Genomic DNA, 11,073 nt, shown 5'->3' with positions numbered 1-11,073 from the left:
AGGCAAGAATACTGGAGTGTTTTCTCCTCTTCGGGATCTTCCCGACATAGTGATTGAATCCATGTCTTCAGCATTGGCAGGTGGATTCTTTACCACTGAGCCCACCAGGGAAGCCCAATTTGTTCATGAAATAGCTGCAATTGTATTTAAAAGCAAAAGGTAAAAGAAAGGGCATAATTAAGCTCTCCAGGGAAACCTTCTTGTTCAGGATTTCTCAAATTGGATATGATTTCTGTAAAGCACATGACTAATCCAAATCTCTATTTTCCTTCAACTCCATAGTGAGTTTTGGAAGAAACATATTATATTGGAAGAAACAAAGATGATGGATATGATGAGCTAAAAGCCCTGTTCATACAATTAAAATAATAGCTCATGCGAGTGGTGTCAGTGATTTGAGATTCTCTTCAATGGCAGCTTTATCTTTAATGATAGAAAGAGAGAGAGAAAAAGTTCAATTTACTGGTTGGATTACACATAGCCTTAATGTACTCCTAAACACAGTAACTGTGGAGAAACTATCAGGATTTTACAGTAAAAGTATAGTAAATTCTGTCTGAGTAAAGCAGACAGAATTTAGCAAACATTTTTACCTCAAATGAGCCAGTAGATGTCACTATTTAAATACATTGGCAACACTTCTCCTATGTTCTATGTAAAGTCCCATAGAAAAAGATCAATTTTTTAATAACTTAAAGTATGGCATCACCGACTCGATGGACATGATTTTGAGCAAGCTCCAGGAGCTGGTGATGGACCAGAAAGCCTGGCGTGCTGCAGTCCATGGGGTCACAAAGAGTCAGACACAATTGAGCAACTGAACTGAAAATATGCTCATAAATCTACACTCATATTTATAGTTCAACTTAATGACTTAATTTCTTATTGTTAAAATAATCATTGGAAAATCATCCTAAATTTAGGTGTAGTATACCTACAAATGATTCAAATTTAAATTCAAAATATTTTAAGAATTTTTAAAAATAGTCAAATATAACAGGTCTGCTTCTCAAGGAAAAGTAAAAATTCTACTACATTTTAGGAGAGAGTTTCCATTTTTTAAGAACTAATGCTATCCTCTAGCTCTATCTATGTCATTTTGAGTGAAAGAAAACATTATTCTTTACATTTATTAAGGGAAACTGTGTCTAATCCTATCCACCACCTAAGCACAATTAGTCTACGTATATGATATTGTCTATCAAAGGAGGATATGAATGTAAAAGTGTTTGGGAAAACTGCAAAGTGGTCTATACAGGCAAGGTAAGCTTCCTTCCTACTTGCACAGTGTGGGTTCTACTGTACTTTCCACAAAAGATTGCTCCAGAAAAGGGAAGTGAACTCAGTTACAAAACACTCACTTTTATGAGAAGAATATTACAGCCTCACAACCAGTTTGTGTGCGTAAAATATTATTTTCCTATTTGCAAATGAAGAAAGAAGGCTGATAACCTGGCAATGTTGGTACGTTCTGTCTGACCCCAAAGCCTGGATTCTTCCTACCGAGTCACTTTGGGATATGTACTTCATAAACTGAATCATAGTCTTAGAGTTTGCCGCACTAAATTGAAATTCACTTAGAGAATTCTTCTAACCTGAGGAAATCAATGATAGAACATTTCATAGAGAAGGATATAGTAAAGCAGAAAATTCTGTCTAAATTGCCATGTGAAGATTGTGGTTAAATGGGCCAACTATATTGATCAATCCCAGTGCCCTAGGATTCATCTAATAAATTCTCTTGTTTCCAGACCAGCAGATTTCAGACATCATTTCACTCCTTTTTGTGGCATCTCAGGGATCTGTCAGAATTTTAACAAGCACAAGAAAGAATACTAGCTGTCTTTTACCGTCTTTGCTATAGCACAGTAGCTGGCTACTAGTGACTAGAACCTTGATATACAACATACTTTTAAAGGAACAAAGTACAATTCTACACTACTCTGCCTGTTTTGGAAGTTTTGTTCCATTTTTGCACGTGAGCATATTAATAAAAACAAATCAGCAAGAACTCCTGGGTTCAGACTGGGAAGGCCTCAAGTCAATATTGTTTCTCTCCTTGCTCAGCTTTTAAGGAAGAAGAGAGGCATAGAACTCAGTCTAATTGGCTACTGACCGCATTAAACAATTTTTCCCTAAGAAATATTTTTTCTGCCAATTCAATAAGCCCCCTGTCCTGAGCATAAAGAGACCCACTGAGTTTGTACATCAAGAGTTTGCACATCAATAGACAAGAGATACTTTCAAATGCAACACTGATCAGGTTGCTTCTTGTTTCGGATCCTTCAGTGGACTTCAGGCACCATATTTAGCATGGTTTCAAGATGTTTTCCCTGACATATACCCCTCTTCCTCCCTGCCCTTCTCGGCTGCTGCTAAGTCGCTTCAGTCGTGTCCGACTCTGTGCAACCCCATAGACGGAAGCCCACCAGGCTCCCCCGTCCCTGGGATTCTCCAGGCAAGAACACTGAAGTGGGTTGCCATTTCCTTCCCCAATGCAGGAAAGTGAAAAGTGAAAGTGAAGTCACTCAGTCGTGCCTGACTCGCAGCCACCCCATGGATGGCAGCCCACCAGGCTCCTCCGTCCATGGGATTTTCCAGGCAAGAGTACTGGAGTGGGTTGCCATTGCCTTCTCTGCTGCTACCTTATTCCTCTTCCTTCAGTTCTCATCTAAAGCTGACTCTCTGGGAAAGAGGGCTTTCAGCACTGCTCCTTTAGCATCTTGGGTATAGTTTATATTTTCTCATCATAAATGTGGTTTATTAAAATCAGTCTCTCACTATCTAAGCTCATTGAAGGAAAAGCTGGCTTATTTATCTGTACATCTGAAAGGTCCAAAGGTGACTGTTCATAGCCAGTTCTAGGTGCTGGCAGGATGCTTATTTCTAACCTGTTTAGACCCTCTTTCTTTTCTTCTTCCTTTCTTCTTGAACAATTCAATTCTACATCCATTAGATGGGCCCAAAAAAGGTAGATGGTACCCTGGGGCAGGGGACCAAGGGGCAATTTTGGGAATTACAAATATGGATAGAAAAACTAGAACAAAATGTATAGTGTTGTATCAGAATTAGAGTATTGGTATGAACTCCTAAGTATAAATAGATATATAGATAAATACAGGTGTGTACACACAGACACATATCTATTTCTGTCCACTGAGAGGGCCTGGGAACAGTAACACATCAAAACCAAGGAGCACACCTACTACTGAGAGCTTGGTTTCTAATTACCATTGTCCACTAAAGGAAACCGAGGTTCTTTTCAAAATGTCTGATCCTGCATCGTCTGGATCAAGAGCAATACAAGGTAAGCATGAACCATCTTGGACTAGGAAGTAAGGACATGCTAAAAAATGAAGGCATGTCAAAAGTCAGTTTGAATAGACTCCCACTGGGGCCAAATCTGGGACACTTTCAGCATCAAAAGAAATAAAATAGATTGGAACCATTAACTAAAAATAGGACACCATGAATGCATACTTGCCCAACTTGTGATTCTATAATAATTGAAAGAAAGTTTAATGAGTAATGGGATATTTACATAGCTTCAAAGCACTTCACATCAAAATATGCGTCAATCACAAAGGGTTAAGTATAGTCGGGGAAACTGGCAGAAAAGCCTAATCAAGTGAATTCAGATCAGTAACAGGACACACCAAAATCATGCCACCTAAGAGGCCAGAAAGCAAACACAGCATCAATTCTGGGATAGCCCTGGGCTTTATAAGTATAACCTGAATCGAATCACGAGAAAACATTAGACAAACCCAAATTGACAAAGAGATATTCTGCAAAATGACGAGCTTGTCATCTTCAGAAGTTTCAAGATCATGAAAGTCAGGAAACGGTGAGGAATTATTTCAGATTGCAGAAGCTTAAGGTCATGTGACCAGTAAATGCAACGTATTATTCAGAACAGGAGCCTTTTACTTTAAAGGACGACTGGTGATTAAATGGGGCCTGGGGATTAGATGGTAGTAAATTATCAACGTTAATTTACTGATTTTAACGGTTGTCCTGGAGCATCAATTTGGTCTCTTACTCTCAAATGATTTTGTGGTGGGGGGGGGGGAAGTAATTTTCACTGTACTTGCAACTCCGCCCCTCTAGATTTTAGATTACTTTCACTTTTTTAAAGTATTTTAAAAACAACAAAGACAAAAAATAAAAAAAACCTAGACAGTGTATTTTAAAATTCTTAGCCGATTACCGATTAGAGTCCATTTTGTAGCTGTGATTCATATTGTATCCGCCTTCATGGATTTAACGAAAGAATTCTGGGCACACAATTAATTTTGGCGAAAAATTAGGAAACGGGAGACAGGCATTCTTGACTTCTCTGCACTTTTCTAACTACGCTGCCTGCCGTGTCAAAGGCGGCCTTCCTGACCAGCTAGCGAGGGAGGTGAGCCCCGCAGCGCGGCTGCCTCCGGAGTCCCGACCCCGCCTGGACCCCCGAAGCAGTTGAGCGCGTGCGACGCCCACCCCACCCGACCCCGCCGCCCCGACCCTGGGTCAGCGCCCGCGCCCGAGCCCCACGCCCGGCCGGCCCACTCACTGGGTTGCCTCTGGCCTGTGGGAAGCGGAGCCGCGTGTTGTGGGACTTAATTAGGAGACAGAATTCTCTCAATTAGGAGACAGAATTCCTGAGTCTAAGTCGTAGTGTGCTTAGTGAAAATGTATATATATTTTAAAAAAATTTTTAGTATGAGAGAAAAACGCAACTACCAGGAGTGGGGTTCGAACCCACGCGGACATACGTCCATTGGATCTTAAGTCCAACGCCTTAACCACTCGGCCATCCTGGTGTCTCATTCGCTCACCCTACAAGGCGTACTACACCATCTTCCTCTTCGCCTCCGCTCCTTTTTTTTTTTTTTTTCCCCCCAGCTGGAGCAGCAGCTGCCCGCCAGCCGGAGCCTGCTTTTTCTGCCGCCGCAACTCACTGTTGCTGTCGGCCGGCAGCTGCCGCCAAGGCAACTGCAGCCGAGCTCGGCGCGCTTTGGGCGGCGGCGGCGGCGGGCCAGGCCGCTCGCTCAGGCGGGCTTCGGGCCCAGGCACTCTGCTTTCGGTTTCGAGGTGCGCGGGCGCGGGAAACAAACACGCCAGTGAACCTCTGGATTCCGCCGACCGCGTTTGGGAGCGGCGCTGCGACGCCGCCCAGATAGTGGCGGTTGGTTTGTTTTATACCAGGTAGGATAAACTTCAAGGAGTGAGTTGCACGGGCAGCAGCAGAGTTCGGGGACACCCTCCCCTCCCCGGCCCTGTCCCTGTGGGCGGCTTTTCTCCTCGACAGGTCACACGGGCAGGGAGTGTTGTAGCAACGTGGGTCGACACAGAGCCGCCAAGTGCACGACGGGCCCGCCCGGCTGGCTGCGGACACCGCCTCCGTGCAGTGCGGGGACCTCGTCTCTCTTCCTGACCCGCCCGTGCACCTAAATGTTTACGTTCTTATCTTAACTGTTCTGCAATGCTCTCCTTCCTTCCTGTGCACCGGAGATTGCAGATGGCCCTTTCACTTCGCTTTCTTTTCCAGGGCTTTCTCTCCATTCTCCACCACCTAGGACCTGGAATCCAGCGCAGAGCCGAGGCTTCTGCGTTCTGGAGCGTCAAGGAGCCACCATCTGGTAGCCAGGCCCTTGTCCAGATTGTGCAGGCTGGCTGTCTTTGAGTGAGAGCTTCCATCGTCCTGGAGACTGCACACACATTCACATCACCAACTGGCTCCTCACCCACTGGGTCACACGGAGAAGCCCATTGCCCTGCCACCTCCTGGACGCCAGTGATCCCCGGGAACATTGCCATGACCCTGGGAAGCCTTGGCCCAGCCCGTTGCCCTGGTTCTCTGAGTACCAGTCAACAATACGGACCACCCCTGAGAGAGCTCCCCAGGAGAGGAATGGATGGAATTGCCCCCTACCCACTTGGCCACGTAACGTCGTGGGGGATCAGTGGCCTGCATGTACATTCCAGCCTCAACACTGTCCCACCCACTGGCCATCAGGCCTGGCCCTCCCAAAGCCTGCAGAGGAGAACAGAGCCAGAGCATCTCTCAGGCCGGCCCCGCCCTGCTGAGAGGAGATGAACCTGGACTCTTGCCAGGGTCTACAGGCACCAATGTGGTGCTGACGCGCCACCCACTACTCACCACCTCCATCTTGGAGGCCGAGTGCTGGCTTGTACCTTAGGAAGCCGGCCTCAGAATGGAGGAGATTCCTCAAATGTCAGAAGGTGTTCTAAAATGCTGACAGCTGCAGAACATGACAGATATCCACCTGAAAGCTAGAACAAAATATGAAAAGCACCGTGCAATGACATTTGTTATGACTGACACTACCAGAGTGCAAAAGACAGTATTAAAATGGATTTTTTAAGGTTGAAATGGGCTTATGTTCAGGAAATTGCATTTGACATAATTCTCGTGGGGAAATGTTTTACTCTATTTAAACTACTTTTCACTGTGTACGTGTTTATTTAAGATGTGACATTCTTTATGCACTCTATAGTGGTTTAAAAAATATGTTCATAACTGCTTTGATACTCCCTTCAAGACTGTGCTCAGTAGCTTCAGTCATGTTTGACTCTTTGCGACCCCATGGATCATAGCCCACCAGCCTCCTCTGTCCATGGGATTCTCCAGGCAAGAATTCTGGAGTGGGCTGCCATGCCCTCCTCCAGGGGATCTTCACCTGCACTGGCAGGTGGGTTCGTTACCATTAGGACCATCTAGGAAGCCCCCCTCCCTTTAAGATATGGAGGCTAATTACCTTCTCCTTCAGTGTAGGCTGGATCCTGTTTCTTTAGTTTTTAAAGGTTTATTTATTTATTTGGCTGCTTGGGGTCCTAGCTGTGGTGTGTGGGATCTAATTTCTGACCAGGGATTGAACCCCGGGTCCCCAGCATTGGGAGTGTGGATGGATCTTGTTTCTAACGAGAAGAATAAAACAGAAGAGACAATATGCAACCTGGGAGACTAGGTCATCAAAGGCACTGCTGTATCAGCTTGGTTTCTTTCTGTTGGATGATTCCCTCTGGAGGAAACCAGCTGCCACCTCCTTTTTGGAGGCCCATGTGGTAAAGCGCAGCCCACAAGGAACCAAGGCCTCAGTCCAATCAAGCCTTTGAATGACTGTAGCCTTGGCCAGTATCTCGACTACAACTCTTGAGAGATCCTGAATCAGAACCACCCAGATAAACCCTGATTTCCTGACCCTCAGAAACAATGTAAGATAATAAATATTTTTGTGATTATTTTTATGCAGCTATAGATAACTAATAGACATACTTAGTGAAAGTGAAGTCACTCAGTCGTGTCCGACCCTTTGCGACCCCATGGATTGTAGCCTACCAGGCTTCTTCGTCCATGGGATTTTCCTGGCAAGAGTGCTGGAATGGGTTGCCATCTCTAGCTTTGACAGTGCATTCACAGGCATATATTTTGTTTCTATACATATATCTTAAAAAGGTTTTTTATTGGAGTATGGTTGCTGTACAGTGTTGTGTTAGTTTCTGCTGCTAAGTCATTTCAGTCGTGCCCAACTCTGTGCAACCCCACAAACGGCAGCCCACCAGGCTCCCCCGTCCCTGGGATTCTCCAGGCAAAAACACTGGAGTGGGCTGCCATTTCCTTCTCCAAAGCATGAAAGTGAAAAGTGAAAGTGAAGTCGCTCAGTCGTATCCGACTCTTAGCGACCCCATGGACTGCAGTCTACTAGGCTCCTCCGTCCATAGGATTTTCCAGGCAAGAGTACTGGAGTGGGGTGCCATTGCCTTCTCCTTTACACCAAAGTGAATCAGCTACATGTACACAGATATCGCCTCTTTGTTGTATTTCCTTCCCATTTAGGTCACCACAGACCGAGTAGAGTTCCCTGTGCTATGCAGTAGATTTTCATTAGTTATCTATTCTATGCATAGTATCGATAGTGTGTATATGTTAGCACCAACCTCCCATTCATCCCACACCCCTTTTCCCCCCTTGGTATCTGTATGTTTGTTCTCTACATCTGTCCATACATACATCTTAAAAGAATAATCCAGCTGACCCTTTTGCTAAAATTGAACTTTCCCTCTTCCATTTCTTTTCAAACTCTTAAATGGAGTTGCCCACACTTCCCAAGTCCTCTCATTTACTTTCACTTTTCTCCAGAATCCTCTACTGTGGGGCTTCTACCCTTACTTTTCTCTCTATCTTTTCAGAATGAAAACATCTTTACTAAAACAGATTCAAATTGAAAAAGTTGTATGAAGTTCAAACAATATAGAAATGAATAAAGTAGAGTGCATAACCCTTTTCCATAAGCCCTGTCATTCCAGTCATACTGAATTGGGACTCTTGTCCCTTAGAAATGCTGAGCCATTTTCTGTCTCTCTCCTCCTGCTTCTTTCTGCCCAACTCTCCTCCAAGGCTCAGCATAAACCCTACCTCCCCTCTACACACTGAATTGTAAAGTGAAATGAGTGTCAGTTACATTTACCTGCAAATAGGAGTGTACAAAACTTAGGAAGTTCCAAATTAGACTTTAGAAGCATCCATATCACTCTGCTTGATCTTGTTTATTATAATAATTAAGGTATGTGATAATATTAGTGTGTGTGATAACAATGTGTGATAACATGTTATTGTTAGTAACATAATTTCCTGAGGTATAGAATTTGTCTCAAAACTCATAAAATGTAGAATACACATTTCCTATATATTAAGCAGCATATAAATTAGCCTTTTTGTCTAAGGGTTGTTGATATGACAGCAGTGATTTTTCTACAGATGAAACACGAGGAAGCAGGATGTCATACTAGAAAGACATTATTTAGGCTGTGGAGTCAATAGATCTAGTTCAAACTCTGATTTTTCCCAAGCTGTGTAGACAATATACTTACTGTCTTCAAGTCTCAATTTCCTCATCTGTAAAGTGGGACTGATAATACCTGTCTCAGAGAAATGTTGTGAGAATTGAGTGAAAAACCACATGGAGAGCATCAAGCAGGCTGCTTGGCTGGAAGGGGACTCCTGTGATAGTCACTGTTCGTTGCTTTGCAAACGGTCATTCCCAGTTTGATTTCAAGGAAGGAAGATTTTCCCCCTCCCCCATGGGGTAAATTATTGTTGGCCTCTTGCCAATAATTGGCCTGGGGCAGGGAATAAGGGGGAGAGTGGACCAGTGATCTGGTTCTGGCTAGTAGGAGATAAGGAAAGTTGGCTTGAGCTTCTGAGAAAGGTATTCTTTTAGAATTTTTTTTCTTTAAAAAAGGAGTCTTGGGAAGTGAAAGCTTGTGCTATGCCTTCCCCTGTTCTTCCTGCCTTCAATGACATGGTGTGAGATGAAATTCTTGGAACTGTGTTAACATCCTGTGGCCACAAGATGACGAGCCCATGGCTGAGGAGCTAACACCCAATGATGTCAGAAAGGTGTGTTTGAAAGAAACTTGGCCCTTAAAGACCTTTAAGAGCCACTGCTAGCCAGAAACTACCTACCTCCAATCTATCTGCGATATGGGATAATTGGCATGTCTTGAAATACATGCCAGTGGGTCTCAGAACACCAGGATCATCAGGGAACTTGTTGGAAACGCCAATTCTCAGGCCCCAGCCCGACTTCCTGAATCTGTGTCTCAAAACTGGGGCATGCTCAGGTTTTTTTTTAATTAATTAATTTATTTTTTTTTAATTTAATTAAAAAAATTTTTTTTAATGTTTTTTAAAAGTTTTTAAAATTTAAAATTTTTTAAATGTATTTAATTTTTTAAAATTTATTTATTTTTAATTGGAGGATAATTGCTTTATAATGTTGTGTTGGTTTCTGCCATACATCAACATGAATCAGACATAGGTATACATATGTTCCCTCCTTCTTGAATCCCCTCCCACCTTCCACCCCATCCCACCCCTCTAGGTTGTCATGGAGCCCAGGTTTGAGCTCCCAGTGTCTCACAGCAAATTCCTACTGGCTATCTATTTTACATATGGTAATGTATGAGTTTGTGTGCTACTCTTTCAGTTCTTCCCACTTCCCTATCCCCCACTGTGTCCATAATTTGCTCTCTCTGTCTGTGTCTCCACTGCTGCCCTGTAGATAGGTTCATCGGTACCATCCTTCTAGATTCCACATATATGCATTCATATGGTAGCACTGTTTTCACCATAGGGTTTCTGCCAAAACGTTCCTAAGGGCTCAGACAGTACATGTAGAATTCATGAAGGGTTCTGTAGTATTCCCCCAAGGTCATGAATCCATCCTTGACTGATTCCCCATTACTGGCATGATGTCTTATCATTTATTGTTTTTCCCCCTGAGACTGTCTCCTGAGAATGCACTTGCTATCTTTCTGTTATTTAAATAAATATATAAATTACTGTGTAGAGCCCCGAAGCTGCCTTCTCTCTAGCTGTGTCTTGCCTTTGATAGAATCTTCACTTTCACCTTCCTTGAAATCTCTCATTTCCTGACTTCATTCTAACACCCTTTTATTTCAACATCAGTTAAACACTTCAACTTCCAGCTTCCTTTAAACCCCTTCTTTATCTCTATAATGAAGAAATATGACCATATCATAGATTTTTAGAATATTATTGTGACAGGCTGGCACCTGGGACCTGGGACCCTTTGCTGCAGTGCTTGCACCTGGATAGACCTCGAGTAACAGGATACAAAGAAACTGTAAGGGACTAAAAATAACTGTGTATACAGGCAGTTGGTTTGATAAGATCAAAAGCCCAACTGCCACTTCTGAGGTGTCAGGAGCTAACGCAGATTACTTCCCATGATCCCTGCACACAGCACCACCAAGGGGGTGGGTAGACCACCTAATCCACCCCTCTCCCAATGCCTAAATCTGGCCCTACCCTCACCCCGTTTAAGGGACAACCTCACCCTGCCGAGGGAGCAAGCAAGGGAATCTATTATTTGCTTTCACTCCCTTGAGCTGCAGCCCAAGTCCCAATACAACTTTGCGTAAATTTCTTGTCTGGCCTGTTACTAATTTCTATTGATTAAAGAGACCAAGAACCAGACTGGATAACATTATCACTAAACAGCATTAACACCAGGACATATTTTTTCATCTGAAGGTGAG

General features: G+C 43.6%; 1 non-coding gene across 1 annotated transcript; it reads right to left on the bottom strand.

Moving 5' to 3' along the window:
- Positions 1–4,725: 4,725 nt before the first annotated feature.
- On the bottom strand, positions 4,726–4,808 carry TRNAL-UAA (transfer RNA leucine (anticodon UAA)). The gene has a single exon. It is a non-coding gene; the product is annotated as a tRNA-Leu (tRNA).
- Between the last annotated feature and the right edge of the window lie 6,265 nt (positions 4,809–11,073).

The sequence above is a fragment of the Bubalus kerabau genome, chromosome 9, assembly GCF_029407905.1.
Source record: "Bubalus kerabau isolate K-KA32 ecotype Philippines breed swamp buffalo chromosome 9, PCC_UOA_SB_1v2, whole genome shotgun sequence".
Taxonomy (NCBI): Eukaryota; Metazoa; Chordata; class Mammalia; order Artiodactyla; family Bovidae; genus Bubalus; species Bubalus kerabau.
This window is presented reverse-complemented; position numbering and strand designations above follow the sequence as displayed.